Source organism: Elgaria multicarinata, chromosome 21 (assembly GCF_023053635.1).
Source record: "Elgaria multicarinata webbii isolate HBS135686 ecotype San Diego chromosome 21, rElgMul1.1.pri, whole genome shotgun sequence".
In the NCBI taxonomy this organism is placed as follows: Eukaryota; Metazoa; Chordata; class Lepidosauria; order Squamata; family Anguidae; genus Elgaria; species Elgaria multicarinata.
Window position 1 is genome coordinate 9472753 of NC_086191.1, and position 22598 is coordinate 9495350.

A 22598-nucleotide genomic window follows, 5' to 3' on the forward strand; every position below is an offset into this window, starting at 1 on the left:
AGCGGTGGCGGCTGCCCACGGGGCCGTTCCGATTCAACCGGATCCGCTGCCGGAGGTCGCAGTGCCGCCAGATGAATGGTGACCCCCGGGGCGGAGAGGAAGAGGGAGAGGCGGCTGGCCGGAGCAGCTTGGGGAGGGAGCGGAGAGCAGGGCTGCGCGTGCCCCCGGGAGCGGTTGCATCACCTGTTGAAGGCCGCCCCCCCCCTGCCCCAAAGAAGGCCCCGGCTCAGTAGGCACCGCCTGCCAAATGCCCAACACGTCCCGGCAGCATGTCCTGCCCAGCACAGATAGGAGAGAGAGAAAGAGAAAGCGCACTGGGCGTCAGGAGAATCCGCAGAAGGGAGGATGCTGTACTCTTGTCTGTCTCTCGCTCTGCCAAAATGGATATATATACATAAAGGGGTGGGAAGAAAATGTCCAAGGCAAGGGAAGCCCACAGAGCGCCTTTTCGCTCAGCAGGAACCGGGGAGGCGGCAGCGGTGGGCCCTGGCGGCTTCCAGGAAACCTAACAAGGCTCCTTCTGTTCAGGCGCTTCAGCCCACGTGTCGATCGGTGGGCAGACGGCGGAGACGCTGCAGGCGGCCGGCCGAGAGAGAGATCTGGGAGAGGCTGCGTTCTCCCCACTTCCTCGGAGGCGTAGAGGGAGGCAGGTGGAATCGGGGGACCCCTCGGAATCCGGCAGGCCACCCTGGTCTTCCTCACGCCCACGCCCCACGCTTCCCGGCTGCTGCCTTCGGGGTAATTGCTGCCACTTCCTGCGTGATCGCTGGGCTGAAAGTGACTGCAGCTCCGTTCCGGGGAAAGAGAGAGAGAGGCCACGCCACGCCACGCCACGCCACCCCCACCCCCCGCTACCAATGGAAGGGCAGCGCTGACTCACAAGAGCCGGCTTGGCCCTCCGTGCGGAAGGGAGGATGAAATACAGAGGGGGGGGAGAGAACCGGAGGGGAGGCCGGAATACAGGCAAGCAAGCTCCGCTTCAAAAGGGGTGGGATCTGAGGCGCGCTATCTGGAGCAGAGAGCAGGCAAGCAAACACACACTCACACACAAAATCAAGGTCACTGGCCATGTACGGAGGGGAGCGAAGCAGAAGTTTCTGCAAGCCAGGACGGAAAGAGGACGTAGAGGACAGGGGGAGGCAGGCCGGCCAGAGGCACGGAGAAGAGGGGAGCGACGGGGAGACAGGAGGCGCTCGGTTATGTAGGCTGAGGCTGAGGGGGTGTCAAGTCAATGCGCCTCCCCCCCCTGATTCCAACCCAGACCCTTGGCGGAGCGCAAGGGGGCAAAGGCCTGCGTGGAAGACCAGAGGCGCAGGCAAATAGGCGGAGCGGAGAAATGCGAGAGGAAGGGGGAAAGAATCGGTGGCAGGGGCACGGGGCTCCTAAGGCACGAAGCAATTCCCCCATCGTGACGGGAAGGGGGAGCCGACAGAAAGAGTTTGGCTTCAAGCCACCCCCCTGAGAGTTCCTAGTGGGGAAAACGCGCCTCTTCAGACGTTAGCGGACTGCAATTCCCATCAGCCCCAGCCAGCCTAGCCAATGCTGAGGGATGGAGGGAGTTGCAGTCGAACAGCACCTGGAGGGGCCCAGTCTCTGAGTGACGCTCCTCTCTACCCACTGAACAACGCTGCCTTCCGAGCAAACCATTCGACACCGAGCTGGCTCCAACCCAGGACGCCAGTGTAAGCCTCAAGCGCCGAGCGCATTCTATCACCCACCTTGCACATTTGCTACCTGACATCAGATTTAACCCCTCTGACAATCTTGTTTTAAAGACACAGACAAGTTCCTAGCCCTTATGGCTTCCATTGCAAAAATTGGCAGGTTAGGGCTTTGGGAAGTCTCCAAAGGCAAAGAGCTGTCAAACCAGACCAACTGAAGCACGGTTCTCTGCATCTCCCTGTGGTTGGGCGCTGCAGATTAACGTTATGCAAACGCATACTGATTTGCACCCACAGAAACGTAGGCGGCGTTGACCTAAGCCCAGCATTGTTTCGGCACGGGCCCAGCCAAGCTGCTCTCCCACAACTCTGGCTCCTGCCCCATCTTAACACCCGAGGCCGCACTGCCATGCAAAAGGGAGCACTGCACACGCAACACCTGCGCAGCTGGCGAGGAACCCGGGCATGTATGGAGGGAACCTCAAACTCTGCCTAGCCCATGGGATTTCTTTTTATGGCCACATCCCAGGAAAAGAGGGGAGGGGGGAGAAGGAAAGGACCAGAGCAGAACTGAACCCCCATCCTCTAATCTCGGGGACCAGGGGGTGAGGGGGCCACCCAGTGCCCAACTGCAACCCCTCCCCAACGAGAACCAGGGAGAATTTCTGGCCACCCGGCCTTCGGAACCTTGGCAGAGGGCTAGAAAAGCACTTCCTGAATTATCGAAGTCAAGGGGGGAGGGAGAGCGGTGGGGGTGGACTGAGAATAGGGCAGAACTGGACCGACTTGCTCCTTCCTCTGAGGAAGAGGGAGGCACAAGGAGGACAATGCCAGCTCCCTGGAAGCCAGAAAAAAAACCAAGGGGCAGGAAAAACGGTGGGAAAGATTAAAAACTGCTCCCCCCCCCGCCCCCACACTGCCGGATGTGCTGCTGGCCTCTCGGGGCACAGCTCAAGGACCCTGGGGCTGGAAAGCAGGAAGCTGCACGCCACGGGACCACCTTCCAGCCCTCATTCCTGGGGGGGGGGATAGACACCCCCTCCCTCGGCAGCTTGGTGCTCCGGGATTTGAAGATCAAGTTTATCTTTTTCGGAGCCAGGTTCAGACCTCCCTCTTCTCTCAAGGATTTCACAGGATAGGATGAGGTTTTCAACAGGTCCTGAATTTTCCTTATCGTTGATTGCTTAACGTTGTTGAGATATATCATCATCATTCATTACATTTCTATACTACCTAATTGCCAAGGACCTCTGGGTGTTTCACATATACAGGGCCTTTGCATAAGTATTCACCCCCTTTTCACACAAACACACCAAGTCAATACTTGGTACAAGCTTCTCTGGTGGCAATTACGGCTGTGAATCTTTTGGGTGAAATCTCTATGCAAGGCATGGGTCTCTTGGCAAAGGTCCGAGGCGAATGTAAAGTGGACGCCCCCGATCCACACCCTCCAGATGGGCTGGACTACAACCCCCATTATCCCCAGCCAGCACAGAGGCTGCAGTCCAAGGCATCGGGCTGAGGATTCCCAGCCTCACCCCGCCCCAATTTCAACAGATCTTTTACTGCAGGTGCTCTCGTTCCTTGGAGTTTTAAAACGTCATCTTTCCTCCTTAGAGCTGAAAGGAGATGAATGCGGCATTTCCCCATATTTAATTCTTTTTATTCTAACAACGGCTCCCCCCACCCTCAAGGCTAGGGCTAGGTAGAGAGGTCAGCAGCTGGCCCAAGGACAGCAAGCCAGCTTCGTGGCTGGAAGAGGGAGGGGATTCGAACACGTCCAGCACTTTGTAATTACTACAGTCTCTTTGCCATGTGATTCACAGCCTGTTTTGTTTTAAGCTGTTCTCATGCAAGAGCTGCAGTTCCCTCCCATTAGGGTAGAGCAGTATTACTGTGCAAATTTTGCAGGGCACAGGGGCAGACCCAAGGCGGAGAGATATTAGTATTAAATATTATAATATATATTATGGGATGCTGCTTTTGGGTCTAAAGTAGGGTGACCAAATGAAAAGGAGGACAGGGCTCCTGTATCTTTAACAGTTGTATTGAAAAGGAAATTTCAGCAGGAGTCATTTGTATATATGGGGAATCTGGGGATTTTCCCTCTTCATCACAGCAGTTAAAGCTGCAGGTACCCTGCCCTCTTTTAAATCTGGTCACTCTAGTATAGCTCCTGCTGAGATGAAGAGGGAATTTCACCAGGTTCTCCATATATACAAATGATACCTGATGAAATTCCCTGCTCTGTCCAACTGTTAAAGATACAGGAGCCCTGTCCTCCTTTTCATAGGGTCACCCTAGCTAAAGGCAGTACGTCAACTGGATTCATTATTGAAACAATAGAGGGTTGGGGCACATTTCATCATGCACACCTTATGAGCCTCCTTAGACACAATCTAATAAATATAACAAAAACAATAAAGCAATAATAATTTGTGCTGTCATGATTGAAGGGATTTTTTTTATAGCAGCAGTGGAAATCTTGAGCAGCAATTGGCTGAGCTGCCCTGGTGTCACAGAAGGGCCCCTAGCTGCCATTGGCCAAGCTGCCCTGAGCCCCTTTCCTCTGACCACCAGTAGTTTGGTGGTCTCCAGGCTGAGCAAGTTGGTGTCCACGTTTCGGAAGCCACCACAAGGACCAGCCGTGCGATGCCAGCCCGTGTGAAAACCACCCACAGTTTGCATGCGTCGGGCTAAGCGGCAATATGCCCGTTTGGCCACAAGGTGGGGCCATTGTGCTGCAAGAGAAGCAGCTCAGGAAGCGGAAGCAGGAAAGTAGGAAAGGGAACGTCAACCAGCTGATCTGTGCTGCTTTTGGTGGGTGTGTAAATCATTCTACCACAAAGCAATGCTTGTGGTCTTCTTAAGAAGAGATCCTACAGCTGAAGTACTGTGACCAGTTCTGGGCACCACCCTTCAAAAAAAGGATGCAGACAAGCTGGAGGGGGTTCAGAGGAGGGCGACGAGGATGATCAGGGGTCTGGAAACAAAGCCCTATGAGGTGAGACTGAAAGAACTGGGCAGATTTAGCCTGGAGAAGAGAAGACTGAGGGGAGGCATACTTGAAAGGTTGTCACACAGAGGAGGGCCAGGATCAATTCTCGATCATCCCACAGTGCAGGACACAGAATAATGGGCTCAAGTTTCAGGAAGCCAGATTGTGGCTGGACATTAGGAAAATCATCTTGACTGTTAGAGCAGTCCGACAAAACATCAGGAAAAACTTCCGGACTGTTAGAGCAGCACAACAATGGAACCAATGACCTAGGGAGGTCATGGGCTCTCCCACACTAGAGGCGTTCAAGAGGCAGCCCTGGAACAAACTCTTTTCAGAAAGACGGCACTCCTCTGTCGGAACTCCAGGATCAGCCCAGTCGGATCACCCCCTCCTGTACATGTGTCACATGGCTCCCATATCTCCAGCTACAAACAGACCCCGCAAAAGGTAGCAGAAACAGAATGGAGGACAGACGCTACCCTTGGCAGAGCAGGGACCTTGGGGGAAATATGACGCAGCCCGGGCAGGGGAAAGAGGGGGGGAGTTCCGATTCCACAGGAAGTTATGTAACTCCACCCCCCCTCCCCTTTTCGCAGCCAGAGTGTCGGGGGCGAGAGGAAAGGCCAAAAAGTTCAATGAAAGGAAAGCCGAACAAAGAAGTAATCAAATACCTTTGGAGGCTCAGAGAAAACCTGAACCCCTCAGGCAGCGAAAGAAACAAAACCAAAGGCAGACGTCTTGGCCATAAGAAAAACATACCAACATCCAGATAGCAGTTCCCCCAATCCGATGCCCTCCAGATGTGTCCGTCTGCAACTTCCATACAGTGGGTGGGGGCGTATGGGGGTTGTAGTCCAATACATCTGCAGGGCAGGCGTTTGGGGAAAGCTGCCATATAGCATATCTTTACCAGATCAACTCAAAAGATCACCAATCACGCAAGCTTTCGAAATCTACATATCTTTTTGTCCGGCAAGACGCTGTAGGCAAGGCTGGGAGCCAGAAACCGCCTCATCTTTTAAGGCAGTAGACGCGATTGTCCCCACCCTCCCATTTTTTATCCTCACAATAACCCTGCGAGGTGGGCTAGGCAAAAAGACGGCGACCAGCCACTCTGTGAGTTTTATGGTCTACTAGGGATTCCCACTCAACTCTAAACCAGCCTCTCGCAACCTGATACATCGGGCTACAGCGCTTGTTGGCCACGCTGGCTGGGGATGAATGGAGTTGCAGTCCATCGTATGGGGAGGGCTGCTGGCTGAGCATGATATTTGATGCTATTTGTTAAGGGCTGAATCAAGACCAGGGTTTCCTTCCTATTCTAGCTGGGAATTAACCTAACGTCCTGCTTGTTCATCTCTGGCCGATGGCTGGTTGGCCGCTGTGTGAACAGAGTGCTGGACTCGATGGACCCTTGGTCTGATCCAGCATCAGGGCACTTCTGATGTTCTTAAAGGTAGAGCGATTGTGACCGCCGATTACTACTGTAATGACCGGAGCTCATCTTGAAGATGCTTATGTTTTGCAGAGAACTGCCTGCATTTTTTGGCCTTCTGTGGCTGATTCGTCCCGCCATTCACATTTGCTCCACATCTACCCCCTTCGTGCATCCGCTCTGCAAACACTCAGGGTCCCTTAAGTCAGCTCATCCTGACAGATCCGGCTGCCCTTGAGGAAGTGACTCGGTAAGCGTGGCAAGGATGGCAGCCCTAACCAGCATCAGAAAATGAGAGAAAGCCAGCACCACTAGGAAGGAAAGAAGGAAGGAAGGGCTGAGCCACCACCGCAGCTAGTCAGCCCTCCACCACACCCATGAAAAGAGAGGCACCGCCCTTACCGTGTACTCCATCACGGGCAATGTGGATGCCAGACGGCCCCTCTTCTTGGGAGTCAAACCTGCAGTTCAGTGACAAAGAGGGAATTAGCCAGGACTGCCCAAGTCGTGGCATACGCTGGAAAGGGGGCAGGAGCGGGGAGAAGGTCAGCAAAGGGGCCTTATCCCCTGTCCCTGCTTGAAGGAAATAGAACGTTGTTTTTCTCAGGTCCGGGAGGGGTTTGGATCGTGTTTACACACCCAGACCCCACCTCAAATCGTGCTCAAACCCAGCCACAGACAAGGACACGTCAGGGCTGTACGTCAGCAGAGCTCAGAATGCCGTATTGGGTGCACACACAATTCCCCAAGGATCTCAGCCTCCATTTAATTTAATTTAAGGGCCTAGTCCTCATGGCTGACGCTACGAAAATCAGAGAAGAGGTCTTCCTTCCCCACGAGGGCTGAGGATGATCCCAAGCATCTTATAGCTCAGGTATCTCAAATGTAGCCACTTCAGGAATGACCTCCTTCCTTCCCCCAACTCTGCAATACCCAGAACCCAAATGTCCCCATTTTTCTGGTCCCCATCCCTGGTAAAAGCCATCACCCTTGTTGCGCTATTCAGAGGCTGTGTTCCTACGAGTTAACATCTCCACGACGGGAGCAGCGGCTGCCGGCGCACGTGCGCATGTAAATGCATGCCCGCTGGCCCAAAAGGCCAGTGCACTGATCCATTTGGGAAACCACTGGTCCATGCAGCCTGGTATCATCTACTCAGCTTTGCAGGCAGCAGCCCTCTGGAGTCTCTGGCGGAAAAATCTTTTCCATTGCGTGGTACCAGATCCTCCAAAGTGGAGATTCCTGGTGACACAACCCTTGTGCGTGGATCGCAACAGCTCGGCCCGCAGCGCTACGCCGGTCTTCTCCCTCAAGCCATCCCTCTTCCGATGTGTTGGGATCCAGCTCCCTGCCTGGCGGGAGATGATGGGAGCTGTAGTCCCAACACACCGGAAGGACAACAGCGTGCCAGGAAGAGGGGGTGGGGAGGGGCTGTGTTGTGGGATCACACAAACATCCTTAAGCATTACAAACGAAACAACACCTAAGCTGTTATGGTCAGTGGGACAAGCAAGAGGAAAAGAGCCTTACACGCACCCAAGAGCGGCCTCTTTTTTGACGGAAAGTTTTGTGGCTCAAGGCTGCTGGTGGTGGGGCTTCAGAATTGGGGCTTGCTCCTAGGTCCTTGATTCTGGCCATGAAATAAATAAGACTGAGAAGTACATGGGGAGAGGTGTGAAGGCCGGGGCGGGGGGGAATTGAGTGGGGGGGGCACCAGAAGAACTCTCTCTCTCTCTCTCTCTAGCTTTTTCAAGCTTCCCCTCCGGAGAAAGAAAGCAAAGCTCAAAATACACTCCCCGGACAGGGCCCACAAACAGGATCTGCACTTCCTTGTGTTGCTGGAGCCGCTGTTATCAGGAGGAGAAAAACACTCCCCATGTCCCCTTAAGCAAGGAGCCTGGCTCTGTGATCGGAGAGATTAGGCCGAGAGGCCAATGAAGTAAGCGGAGCACAGGGCTCTTGCCAGAAGCCTCCCCCAGGATGGCAGCAGTGGCGCTGGGCTGCTGACCCAGCGGGGAAAGGTAAGCCCAGACAATCTGGTAAACAAGGGTTGATTAATGGCCTGTCTTCCCGGCCAAGACAAGGGAGGGTGTGCCGAAAGCAAGGCAGAGAGGCCAGGCCGCCGAATGAGCGCCGAAAGCTGCACCAGGGCTGCTCAAATCCTTCCTATCGAAAAGCGCCTTAAACCAGGGGCAGGCAATTTGCAGGGGAAAACAACTGAGGGCCACAACTCCCATCAGCCTCAGCCAACATAACCCATGGGGAGGGATGATGGAAGTTGCACCTAGAACAGCTGGAGGGCCAGAAGTTGCCCACCCATGATTTAAATTAAACGGATTGATTCTGCCAATCGGATTGATTCTGCCAATTAAGAATGCAAGCAGCGTTCTTGAGAGGCAGTGTGGTGTAGTGGCTAGAGTGTTGGACTGGGGAGACTTCCGGTCCCCGCTCGGCCATGGGTGACTTTGGGCCCGTCGCGGACTCTCAGCCTCACCTACCTCGCAGGGTGGCTGTGAGGATAAAAGGGAGGACCAAGTAAGCAGTCTCCTTGCAAGAGGGAAAGAGGTGGGATACAAATAAATAAATCTAACAATAAATAAATCTATCAAAACCCACCTCTAGGCCACCTTTAAGGGGGGAAACCTTCTCCAGGTGATGAGCGATGTCCGACCCCACCCAAAGGGGAGCTCCAGGTGCTTTATGGCACTGTCGAATCCTTCCCCGCAGGCAGCCCTCGCCATCTTGCTGGGACTACAACTCCCACTGTCCCTCACCATCGGCTATGGCTGATGGGAGTTGCAGTCCATTAGCATCTGGAGGGTTGCAAGCTCCCCTATCCCTGCTTTCTAGGCGCCTCAGCCATGTGGAGGTCAAACACCCCATCCCTCAAGTTTTCTATCACCACAAACCCAACGTTGGAGCTGGAGCCGTCGGGACAGCCGACCCGGCTTCAAAGTCGGGGGACGGGACAGGACTGAGCGCTTGGGGGGGACTGAGCGCTCCCCACGGAGAGTGGGGTGAGTGGAACCACTGAAGCTGGGTTTAAGGATTCCAAACGGGCAGGAAGAACTATGCCTGCGTTTCCCCCCCCCCCCCGCCCTCCCTGCCAATCCAGAAAAGTGGGCCCCGATCCAAGTCAATGAAGCCTCATCCTTCTCCCTGATGCATTGGAACACGGCTCCCAGGATAGGAGGGGAGTGAACGCCTAACGCATCCCAAGGGTGCCGGGCTGAACAAGGCTGCCGCACCATAAGAGCAAGCCAGGCTGTTTTTCTACACTGGAGCCAAGCTCCTTCCCCCAGCGTGGGCTTGAAAGAGGCCTTTAACGCCCCCCCCCTCCCAAGAGAGCCATCCTGGGCTGTTCCCGGACCCGTGGAGGGAGACGTGGCATTCCCTCCGTGACCTAGTTAGAGTGGCTGAGAGTACCTTCGCGCCCCCCACTCTGACGAAGCCCCAAGGGGAGGAATTTCCCCTTGAGCTACACACACACACACTTGCAACCCCCTGGCCACCCCCCCATGAGGAAAAAACAGACAAGACTGAACCCTTGGGCCGGGGGGGGGGCGGGGGAAGAGAACTGGTACCTCGGTCCTTCTAGAAATGCTCCGCCTCTTCCTAGGAGAAAGAAATTGAGAGCTGCCTAACTCAAAAACCCGCTGCGGGCTCCCTCTCGTCTTCCGCCCTCCCTCCGCTTTTTCTAGACCTTTCCAATTTTAAAAGCCCTGAAATCTGAGATATTAGCCATCCCCCCTCTGGGCAGAACCAAAGAAAAGAGACACGCAAAGCTGCAACCCACACAGTCCTTTGTTTCGGGGAGGATTCCTCCCCAGGTGACCCAGCAGCAGCCAAACCAGGACCTGTTGCATGAGCTGCGTGGTTTCCAAACTTGACTCTTCCCACCCAGCCCCATCTTCACCGCGGGAGAGGAGCTCGCAGCTGGCTTTAAGACAGAGCGAAGGAAGGAGTGAGGCGCTTGCAGAAGGTGCTGGAAGCTCAATTGCAGAGCACGTCCTCTGCATGCAAGGAGGACCCCAGTTTGATTCCTGGCATCGTCTTTAGAGTTGGGTAAAGTTCTCCTTCGCCAGAAAGGCCTGGAGAGATGCTGCCAGTCAGTGCAGACCAAACTCAGCTAAGATGGACCAATGACCTGGCTCTGTAAAAGACAGCTTCCTCTGCTCCTTTTTATATCAACCCTTATCATGAGGACTGGAATCTTTATTTTTAGTGGTACAGCACATGGATACCTTGTTATTGTTTTATACTATTGTTTTGTTGTTGTTAGCAGCAGCATATTATTATTACTACTCATTAATAATATTATAATAACAGCACTTTTACCCCTCCCTTCAGCAGAAAAAGGCACCCATAGCATCTTACGAAGACTCATAATAAGGGAGTCCCCACCGGCAGACATACAATCCAGAAGACGGGATGCAGAAGATTCAAACTCCGACTCCCAGACCAAACTAGGGGGCCCACCCCTGAGCTAGACGGACCCCAGGTCTGACTTGGTAGAAGGCCGCTTCCCCGTGTTTCTATTAGATCTGCCCATGATAACATGTGGTGTCGTGCAAACCGAGTCACAGAGAGACACCTAACACTAGGCCAACTGTTGTAGCCCACAACATCCATGAGGCCCGACCGCTGGCCATGCATGCCGACCGGGGAAAATGGGAATTGTAGGCAGCAACCTCTAAGGGGACCCACATTGGAGAAAAGGCCGCCCCACGCCAAAGCAAGACCCTGAGCTTGTCTCGCCCAGCATTGCTGACTCTGTCTGGTAACGGATCTCCCAGACACCAGGGGATCCTGAAAGCCGAGATCCATCGAACTGCACACAGTGGGGAGAAAGCGAACCTCTCCAAGAGCCCGGAACTGGAAAGGGCAGCGGCACGCTCCGCTCCGACTTCTGAAACGGCGTTCCCCATTAATTCAACCTCCTCCTGACTCAGCACTCCTTGGCTGCGTTCAAGTAGCGGAACCATGTAGGAGGAAAAGGCCACCGGCTTCGAGAGAAAGGTGACTTTTGTTTGAAAACAGCCAGGGGTGCAGCGGGGAAGAAGGCAGATCAACAGCAGGACCATAAAGAGATGGCACGCACTGACCCAAAGCGGATTAAGCCGCCAGAAGAGCCCATGAGGAGCAAGCAGGGTGAGTGTCTACCAGAGTCCCCCAGCCAAAGATTTACAGGATTAGATCAGCATAGAAACATGTTTCCGGCCTCCCTTGGGCCTGCCCCACACACTCACCCCTTGGCTCACTAACCATCACATTCTATTGCCTGCCCTCCCACTTTCTGGCTGGAAGAAAGAAAAATAAAGGCTGCCGGGTCATCCCACCCAAACTCACTTTTTTCATTTCTTAGTCTGTCAACCTTTTGCTGCTGACCGCTTGCCACAAGCAGCTGGAATTCAGGCGGGCAACCCACATGCAGCCCTCTGAGCCCCACAGGCATAGGGGGCACCTCCTCTCTCCCGCTGCCCAGACCATCAGCCATCAGCTGGTCAGTGGAAGAAAGCTGTTCCTGCACTGGTGTTTCCACCCGCCAATGACCCTGATGCAGCTAGGAACACAGAACAGCAACTTGGGCCACACTGGGATAGGGGTGTGTGAGTGGCGGTGAGAGAGAGATAGAAGGAATCGAAGAGATGAAGGGGAGAGGAGAGAGAGAAGGGGCGAAAGCAGGGACTCAAGGGTCCATTTTTTCTCGTCAGTACACAACGCTCGTGGGGCTTTTATGCAGGAATAAAAACAAGCGGTCTTCCAAGAACAGCCTTCAGAAAAAGAAAGGAAAAAACCTCAAGACACCCTCTTCCCTCCCCAAGCCCTGCCCCCTGAACTAGGGACAAGAACTGCACTTTATCTCCCATCAGGAGTAACAAGGGGCATCCCCTGTGTGCCGTGTGCCTCTCCCAGGGGAGGAGGGGCCTGAATAGGGTACAGAGGAAGCCTTTCGTTATCTTGGACCAGAGACTGGAGATGACAAAGGGACGCCCCCGTGCTTGCCTGGGACTTGCAAGAACAGGGCCCTTCCCATGGGTGAAAGAACATTGATATAACACTAACACCCCAACTGGAGAAAGGGGGGAAGCAATGAAGGTGGGGTCGACATGAGGAGGAGGAGCTTCAGGGCAGGGCCACGCCCCTTGTTATCTTTCAGCAGGCCGGCTTGGTCCAGGGAAGGAATCCGGCCGCCAAACCAAATTAGGTTGGCTGCACCTGAGCTGGACGGATCAAGGGTGTGACTCGATAGAAGACAGCATCCCATGTTCCTATTAAATTAGCCCTTTATTCAGAACCCAGAACCATGACGACTAGAATCTTATGTTTTAGGCGATGAACAGGAGAGGGCCTGCGTTGAATGCAAAAGGTGCCAGGTTCAATCCACAGCATCTCCAGGCAGGGCCGGAAAAGCTGCTGCCAATCACGCAACTAGCCCTTCCCAACCCGATGCGCTCCAGATGTTTGGGACTATAATTCCAAGCATTCCTGATCATTGGCTGGGGCTGATGGGAGTTGAAGGCCAAAATATCTGGAGGGCAGCGGGTCGTGGTAGGCTGCTAGAGCCAAGGACAAGCTAGACAGATTTGATGTTAAGTCAGCGTCAGAAGATCCTCAGTTTGCGAAACGCCAGCATGGAACCTTACCATATGCAAAGCTGGAAAAACCCAGAGAAATGGATGCCAACATGCGAGATTTGAATATTTTCCATCGCTGCCGAAGGGAATAGCGGTGAGGTCAAGAGGTTTGTTTACTTCACCCATATACAACTTATTTCTCTGGAACTTATTCCTCCAGTTTTTTTAAAAAAAGAAAAAGGCAGGAAAGAAGAAAAGGCTGCCTGGAAGAGTTCCGATGTGTCGTATTCAATTCATGTTACTCACTGCTTACTCACGGCTTTCTTTAAGAGAAAAACTCCACTCCCCAGGAGCTGGGGTTTCACAACGGGGTGGGGTTCGTATACACAGCCAGAACGGCAACCCCATCTGCTCACAGACACACACCCAGCTCCAAGGCAAGTACGTCAGTGCTGATTTAGAAAAGAGCCAAATGTAAGATAGAACGCAGACAGGGCAGGGGGAAGTGGTACAGTCACAGCTGAGACAGAGAGGACGCCATGAGGGATGCTTTCCCCCCCCAGGGCACATAAAAGCCCGATTACAGGAGCTGATGATGTGTGAACACATCAGCTAGAAGTCACCTTTCCTCCACGTCTACAGGCAGAGCTCATTAGCTGCTGCTCCTCACCATTTTCTGTGCCTGCTTCAAGGTCTTACTCACCCGTAACGGAATGCTTAGAGGAACAAAGACGCTGACCCATGACAGCAGCAGAAATCTCACCTCTGCCGTGAACCCCCTCGGCAGCTTTACGCAAGCTGTTGTTCTCTCAGACTCGCTCTCCATAAAAAGGGGACAATAATGATGGACCCTTAAGAAACCCCAGTGACCCATGAGGGATTTCAACACTGATGATTCCATTCCCTCTGTAGTCATGGTGGCGCTCTATGGTTTCCCCACTGCCTTTCTCATACACTTTGCCCTGCACACAGAAGTCCTCCAATTAAGAATGTAAGAACAGGCCTTAGTGAACCAGACCAGCAGGTGACAGGCAAATACCACGAGGAAGCTGCACAAAGCCAAAAAGGCCTGCTCTGCATTCAGCTGTTATTCAGGAGGTAGGCTGCCTCTGGACATGGAGGCTCTATTTAACTATCATTGCCTATAGTAGATGTCCAAGGATTTGTCTAACGCCCTTTTAAAGGGATTTAAGCTACAAGTTGCCGCAATGAAGTCCCCATAAAGCAGAGGTGGGGGACCATGACTCCCCAAACGTTATTTATTCAAAGCATTTTTATCCCATTCTTCATCCACAACAGCTTACCAAGGTAAGAAATGAAACAGTCCCTGCCCGCAACTATACAATCTAAAAGACATGACACAAAAGGAAAAGTTGCGGGGGAGGGAAGAGAAAACAAGCAATTTCAGACACTAGATTCTTAGTTGCTAGGACTCCGACTCACATTAGCCCCAGGCCCAATGGTGAGTGAATTACAGTCCAAGAATATATGAAAAGCTCACCCCTGTCATAAAGTAATAGTGTTTTGTATTAAGAAGCACTTCTTTTTGTCTGCCCTGAACCCACTGCCACTAAGTTTTAGTATTGAGAAAAAGATTTATCTTGGCTTTTCCCACACCATGCATAATTTTATAAGCGGGAAATAAATAAATAAATAAAATATTTATTTCTTACCCGCCTCTCCCTTTGGATCGAGGCGGGGAACAACATTAGAACAGGAATCAATACATCTTAAAAATTCTTGATTTTACATTGATCTGGATAGGCCTGCTGGAAAAGGCTAGTCTTTAAAGCTGCCTTAACAGAGAGTCAATTATACGCATCTCCTCCGGCAGGCCATTCCACAATCTGGGGGCGACAGAAGAAAAGGTCCTCTGGGAAACTGATGTCAGCCTAGTTTTACCTGACTGAAGTAAGTTCACCCCAGAGGACCTGAGTGTGTGGGGCAGACTGTATGGGAGAAGGCGATCCCACAGGTAACCTGGACCCAAACCATGTAGGGCTTTAAAGGTAATGACTAACACTTTGTACTTTGCCCGGAAACTAATTGGCAGCCAGTGAAGAGATTTTAATGTTGGGGTAATATGCTCACCCCTAGATGTACTGGTGACCAACATGGCTGCCATATTTTGAACTAGTTGAAGTTTCCGAACTAGGTACAATGGTAGCCCTATGTAGAGCGCATTGCAGAAGTCAAGCCTTGAGGTTACCAGCGCGTGCACTACTGTCTTTAGGTCTTACAAAATAACTGTACAAAAGCTGGGAAGCCACCCAAGGGGTGTTGCTTTCTGGAGAACCACAGAGGGCCAGACTGGGGCTGCAGGTGAACCAGATTTGGCCCACGGTCTGAAGTGCAACAGCCCTGGGTTAAAAGGACCTGGCCTTCCCTGGTGTTACAGGCAGAAGCAGAGAGGAAGGGAGAGGAGTGGGAATATGCATGGGGCTATAAAGGGAATGAACCTCCAAGTTCAGAGGCAGTCAACCTTTGAGGCCCTCAGGCTGGGGACGAACAAGGGAAGGCCATAATCTCCCTGCTCTGCTCTTGGGCTTCCTGAAGGTATTCAATTCACTGTTGTTGGAAGCAGGGTGCTTCACTACATAGGACTTTGGTCAAGGCCTTGGAGATTACTTACACTCTTTATGAAGGATTTGATAAATTCATAAGTTTATCAGCAGCTATTAAAGGCAATAACTAAGAATGGAACATATGTCCGAATGCCTCTTGCAAAGAGACAAGCTGGGCCTGGAGCGGGATGAGGTGCATGTTGTATTCCTGCTCGTGGGCTTCCCAAAAACCTCTAGCTGACCACTGTTGGAAACTGAACGGTGAACGAGATGGACCTTTCTTCTGATCCAGCAGAGTAAATTCTCCATTTCTTGAGGAGACTAGACAGGGCTTTGGGAGAAGAGTGAGAATCCTGACAGGTAAAGAAACAGGGACACAGATGTCAAGCATCCACCAAGCCGGGGGGGGGGATAGTGGGAGAGAGGGAGGACCATGAGTACGTGCCTAGCCTACCTTAAAGGGTTGTTGTGAAGAGGTTTGGGCAGAGGGGACGTGAGGGGGGGAAGGGAAGGGAGAACCATCTCTGCCGCCTTGAGTTCTTGGCAGGAAATGCGAGCGAGAATTGTACCAAAGTAAATAAACAAACGACGCGGCAGGAGGCGGCAGGGAGCCAGTGCCAGGAGCGGAACTGGGCTCGGGGGGGTGGGGGGGAGAGACGCAGGTTCGAATCCCACCCAGACGAGAAGCGCAGCTCAACCCAACGCCCCTCAGCCCGCTCTCTCTGGCTGGCCTCCCTCGCAGGGCTGTTCTGAGGACTCAAAAGCAGGCGGGGGGGGGGGGGAGGAAAGGCGGGAGACCACCGTAGGGCTTCGCGAGGAGGAAAAGCAATCCGGGTCCACAGGGGGAAGCGGCGGAGGGGGAGCTGTCAATCATGGGGGAGGGGCGTGTCGCCTGTCTTACCGGGGGGGCCGCGGCAGCATGGGGTCCTCGCAGGGCGGCAGGGGCGGCCTCCTTCCTCGCCCAGCGGCTCCCGAAGAAACTTCTGAGCCAGCCCCCTTCCCCTCTAGCCCTCCTCCAATCACTTCCGGCTCCCGCTACGCCCCCCCCCCGCTCCCCAAGCCAGCCACTTCCGGTTCCGTCCTGCCGAAGCTCGGTTCCGGCCCCGCTGATTGCTCCTCCCCTTTCAGCTTCCCTTCATGCTGTGCTTATTACCACCCCGTTCTCTTCGCCACTCGTAGAGGTAGAAAGCAGTAGAGTGACACAAGCACAGCGCCCACTTCCGGGTAAAGGTTGAACGCCGAGATCTGCTTCTTTGGTCTATGGCAAAGAGCTTCGGCGCTCTGGAACTCAGGACCTCTACGGCGAAGCTCCTGTTCTTGGCATTGGAAGCGAAACTCGGAAAATCAGCGCTTCGGAACGACGACCATGAATGGGTGTGCTCTTTCTCTAGATCAGCCTTCCCCAAACCCTTCAGATATTGTGGATTACAAGTCCCATCATCTCCATAAAGAGAGCTGAACTCTTAACACATCTGACGGGCACTGTCAGGAAGAGCTGCTCCAGAGCCTTTTCTCTCTCTCTCTTTTTATCACATAGTTTAGACCTTTTGAATCTCGTCTAGAGTGACAATTATCTATAGAAGAAACTTGCTTGTTCCTTCAAAACTCCCCACCCCCACCCCCACCCCCCGACCGAGAGAGTGACAAATTACAAAATTAAACATTAGAGAAACTTTAGATTTTCCAAATCTATCACTTTGGATTTTCCAAATCTATTAAGACAGATATCTTCTGTGGCTGAGCATGGCATTCAGGGAGCTTCGGCTATTGGGCGGTATAAAAATGCAATAAATAATAATAATAATAATACTAGTCCTGTCATACTCCTGTTAACATTACACAGATAATTACTGTATTAATTAACAATCCGTTAATTACTATATTATCAAGATGCTTCCAAATAGACTCCTTTATAATTTGTTCTAGTTTCTTCCCAAGTGTCCAGGTCAGACTGACCAGTTTGTAATTTCCTGGATATATATATATATATTTTTAAGATTGGGAAATTTGCCCGTCTCCAGTCAGCACACCCTTTCTCCAAGATTTCTCAAAGATAGGCTGAGATTTTTAGGAGCAAGTTCCTTTAGCACCCTAAGATACAATGCAACTGGTACTGAAGACATGAACTCATTCAAAGTGCTAAGTATTTCCTGACCAACTCCTTCTCAACCTTAAATTGCAATTTTAACCGCTCTGCAATTACACTACTTAGGCAATGCTGCAATTCCCCTTTTATTAGAAGACAGGAGGCAAAATAGGAATTGAGCAGTTCCGCCTTATCTGTCACCCGTTACCATTTCACCATCCTTACTAAGCAGTGTTCCCACCATTTCCTTCCTCTCTCATTTGCTACAAACATACCTGGAAAGACTTCTTTTTGTTCCACTTAGCATCACTCCTAACCTCAGCTCATTCTGAGCTTGAGTTTTCTTGACACCATTCCTAGAAGTGTACTTGACCTTGTCAAACTCTCCTTCCTCCCATTTCTTATGTCCTTTTTAAATTTTCAGCTCATCACTAAGCTTTTTGTGCAGGCATACTGGCTTTTTTAAAAAAATGTATTTTTTTTCTCATTGGCATTGTTTGCAATTCTTTTAGTAACTCCTCCTAGGAACATAGGAAGCTGCCTTGTATCAGCCCAGTTCACAAATCACATCAGCAAATTGTGTGTTATTTAACCCACAGTTCACAGGAACACAATCACCACCTGGAAGTTGTTTCCAGTTTTTGTGAACAACTTCTGATCAGCACAATCAAAGCTTGTCGGTATGACATGGGAACCTGGGTTGGCTAGGGGCTAAATAATCCAATCTTTGATCCATTAATTAAAACAAGATATCCACTGATTCACACCATTGGTCCATTTAGCCCAGTGTTGTCAGAGGTTCAGGAATGAGTTTTTCCAGCCCTACCTGGAAATGCTGGGGATAGAACCTAGGTCCTTCTGCATGCAAAGTGGGTGCTCTACCACTGAGCTAAGCCCTTCCCTTCTAAAAATTCCTCCTTCAGAAATTCCCATCTATTTTAGGCTCCTTCCTGGTTAGTGTATGTAGGAGAGAATGAGATTGTATGCAGTAGTATATGGGCCGCTGATGACTTTCCCATATGGAAATACAGCCCTTGACGCCAAAAAGGTTGCCGACCTATTTACCAGCTGCAGGACAGGCAGAAATTCAACTAGGGCAGCTTTAAGCAAACGCTCAGCAAACAGATGCAGTAATGGGGAAAATTGCATTGGATTTCTGTCCTCCAAGCTTTCTCAAGCTTAGGAGACTCTGAAACATTAAGCGATAAATAGACTAATTCTACACCCTCCATAAGAGAAGTGGTAGCTGGTTTTGGTGAAAAGGCTATGATTTTTAAGCAGCGTTCCCTGTAGAAAGCAAAGAAGCCACAGAATAGGTTGTGAAGACTTATTCCATTGTAAATGTAAAGCAACGCTCCCCCCACTTTGGCTATCTCAGGACAGATCAGTACCACCCATCTACTGTTTCCTCCATTCTACACAGCTTCAGAAGTAAAGAACCAAACAAATACAACATAAAGTACAAAAGTAAACAATATCCTAAATCAATGTAAACAACATAACTGAAGTACTATTTGCACTTAATGGAGAATTTACAAAGTTCAGAAAACAATTGAGTTTATCACATAGCATTCACTAAAATCGTCAACACTGCTTCTACAATCCATTGTTCACATGTGAACTACGACTGGATATAGGACAGATCTAACTTAAATCCTAGAGTCCAAAAAAGAAAATCCAAATTTAATGCAATGATAGTGCAACTGTTGTAACAACCATTATTATCAAAAGTGAGGATAACCCACAGCTATGGGTTAAGATATTATAGTTAAAACAGGAAAAAGAAGGGAGTGGCCTTCGCAATAGTCAAATATAGGTAAGGACCTATGAAGTATAGTTCAAATTCCTAAAATATTTAAAATGTTTAGAACACAAATTATATTGTGAGATATTTTTGTTGATTCAATAATGTATATTTAACAAATACTTTTACCACAGTCATTGTGTTACATTAATACATACAGAATGCATATAGCAAAATATGTCAGTAGTCCAATTACAATTTCAACAGTTCAAAATCAGTATTCCAATTGCAATATCAAATCAAATCAATATCAAACGGTAATTCCGGATTATACATTCCGTTTCCAATAATCTTCCTCAGTTGTATGTCACCGACTGAATGTTAGTTTGCCAGTCACTTGAAACTGCCAACGGGGAACAACACACTTTAATTGTCATCACTACTTACATGTAGGAAGTGTGTTGTCCCCCGCTGGCAGTTTCAAGTGACTGGCAAACTAAAATACAGACGGTGACATACACGTGAGGAAGATTATTGGAAATGGAATGTATAATCCAGAATTACCGTTTGATATTGATTTGATATTGCAATTGGAATACTGATTTTGAACTGTTGAAATTGTAATTGGACTACTGACATTGTATTTGCTATATGCATTCTGTATGTATTAATGTAACACAACGACTGTGGTAAAAGTATTTGTTAAATATACATTATTGAATCAACAAAAATATCTCACAATATAATTTGCTTTCTAAACATTTAAAATATTTTAGGAATTTGAACTATACTTCATAGGTCCTTACCTATACTTGACATAGTTAAAACAGGAACAACATCAAACTACAGAATGTCAATATGAGCAACCTCCATCCCTTTCTACCCATATCCTGACTCTCTGTTCTTCCTTCCAACCTGGACTATATTTTCGAGAAAAGAGAAGGGCCAAAGGGGGGAACAGGTATCAGCATCACACTCTTATGACACTTCTGAAAAACTTGAAGTTACTGGACTCCTCTCCACACACCCATGTTCTCCCCCCACCCCCGGTTAACATCTAGTTTGAATTTTGGTGTTTTATTTCCACTATTTAGTAATCCTGTACCAAATGACTGCATAGTTCTCCTTTTCTTTAACAGAACTTCCCCCAAATCTCATCCCCAGGCCTCCTATCTACCCTTCCACTGGGTTTCTTGTGCTACATCTCATCCACCATCATGGCCTCTGCCCCCAGTTCTTTCGAGTAGTTCCAGCATTTGTTGGCCTCTCACAACTTTCGAAGACACACCATCAGGAAAAGACTCTGTGCTCCAGATCCTGAAAATTGCAACTCAGGTAGTTTATCAGGGAAAGACTTGTGTGTCTTGCTTGAAATGGTGTAGGCAACACCATCCGCCATATTGTGCTACTTCACAGCAAAACGTTGGAAACGTTTGTTGCTCCTGAATGCTGAAATCATGGAGGACATTACTGTTTTGTTTGATTGAACTGCCTTATAATTGTTATTATATAAAATAAGTCACTGTTTTGAAATTTGTTATAAATGTTGTTTGATTCAACTGCTTTGCAGTTGTGTGCCTAGGGGCACTCCTTACCATTTGTAATTATCAACTGCAGCCTTCATGTGTATTGGAGAAAGGAATTTCTGCCTTATTTTGCTGCATTATAAACATTGTTGCTCTTCCTTTTACTCTTAAGCCTCTCCACTCTTTTCCAAATGCTGCGCTCATTTGACATGTTTTGCTTCCTGTTCATCCTACATGCATTGTTTATTGGGTTACATAGGAAGTGGGGATGACGTAGAATACTTTTAAAAGATCTCTTAATGCCAAGGAACATGATATACATCTGGCTTGAGGAATCTAACTGCATTAGGATGATTGACATTCTCAGGAGGTCTGATCCAAGACAAAGATCCTTTTCTACGATCCTTTCCATTAAACTCCCAAATGAATTTGCAGAGTAAGTGTTATCTATCCCAAAGGAGTCTTTGATAGCTTCAGAATCCAGGAGCTATTCAGGAGAGAGAAATCCGCTAAAGACTTGAAACAGCAAATCAATCTTGTGAACAGCGTTGGCACCACTGGCATGCATGCCCCCATCTCACCCTGAGGAGAGAAAAAACAGAATCAGCTTCATCAAAACAAGTAATTGTTTCTTTCCTGTTTTATTATATATTATTTATATTTATGGTTTGAATAATTTCCATGCTTTTTTACTTTGATGTCAGCTGAAAAAGTATATGAATACCTTTAATAAAAAAAAAAAATAGCCAACAGAGCATCAAGCTTCTGAGAACTGGATTTAGCTGGTGGGGGGGCAGTTTAAGCAGCTGTTCTGCAAATCCGGTGGTAAGAGGGAGATTTCTGACTGGGAATCTAAACTAGCCTCACCTCTTTGACCTTCAATATTACCGTATTTCTTCAATTGTAAGACGCACACTAATTTCAGTACCACCAACAGAAAAAAAAACCCTAAGACACACCTGCGATTCTAAGACGCACCCCATTCTTAGAGATGTTTATATGGGGGGGGGGAAGTGCGTCTTAGAATCAAAGAAATAGGGTAATGGCGGACTACAACACAGGGCTGCTGTGAGCTCCTGTCTCCCTTTGTGTCTGTTAGTACAACTGCTCCTACAACTGGGTTAGAACAGCAAACTACAATGCAGTGTTCTTGCATGCTTCTTTTTCACCTCCACCGGAGATGTGGAATGTAAAAGCAATAGCAAACACTGCAGGGTTGTTGTAAGCTACTCTCTCAGGTTAAGCCCAACCCCATAAGAACAACAGAGTGATACTATGCCTTCCCTAACCCAGGACTTTCCAGCCATATTGAACTACAACTCCCATCACCCCCAAGCCAGCGTAGTCAAAAGGAAAGTGGGAGTTGTACTCCCAACGCATCCGACGGGCCCAGCTGTGTCAGACTTCAACTCCCATCCTCCCCTGCCAGCATAACCAGTGGCTATGTTGGAAGGGAACGATGAGATTTGGAGTGTTGATAGCTGGGAGTTGTCGTCCAACACATCACCATGCGGTTTGGGGATGGTGGTTGTTTTACTTATTTGGAGGATTTTTATGCTGCTCCTCAGGCCAGAAGGCTCCCAGAGTTATAGCCCAACGTATCTGCAAGGGGCCAGGATGGAGAAAGCAAAACGTTTCCCCATAATATAGAAATGACATTCCCTGTTCCTCATTTAATTTAAATTAATTAATTCCTTTAAATTGCTTCAAGTTTAGTTTTAATTAACTGATGAATTCTACCAATTCTGCTCTGCGTAAAAGCAAGTCGTTACCTTTCAAGCCCTGAAAGAAAAAGCGCTCGAGGCGTTGCGAGGAGAGAATAGGGGCGGAAGAGCAAACACGCCCCGACAGCAACCAATTAGACTTTGTAACGTCATAGCGCGTCAACCTCCCAGAGCCTCCCTCGACCAATCAGCGCCACTGGCGGCGGCCTTTGAAAAGCGGCGGTTAGGCCGTTAAGTAAGGGAGAGCGTGCGTATGGGCGGGGACAGGCAGCTCGCGCT

General features: G+C 49.8%; 1 protein-coding gene across 1 annotated transcript in view; it reads right to left on the reverse strand.

Moving 5' to 3' along the window:
• PBXIP1 (PBX homeobox interacting protein 1) overlaps positions 1–22598 on the reverse strand; it is a 167776-nt gene that overhangs the window by 47060 nt on the left and 98118 nt on the right. The window lies entirely within an intron of this gene.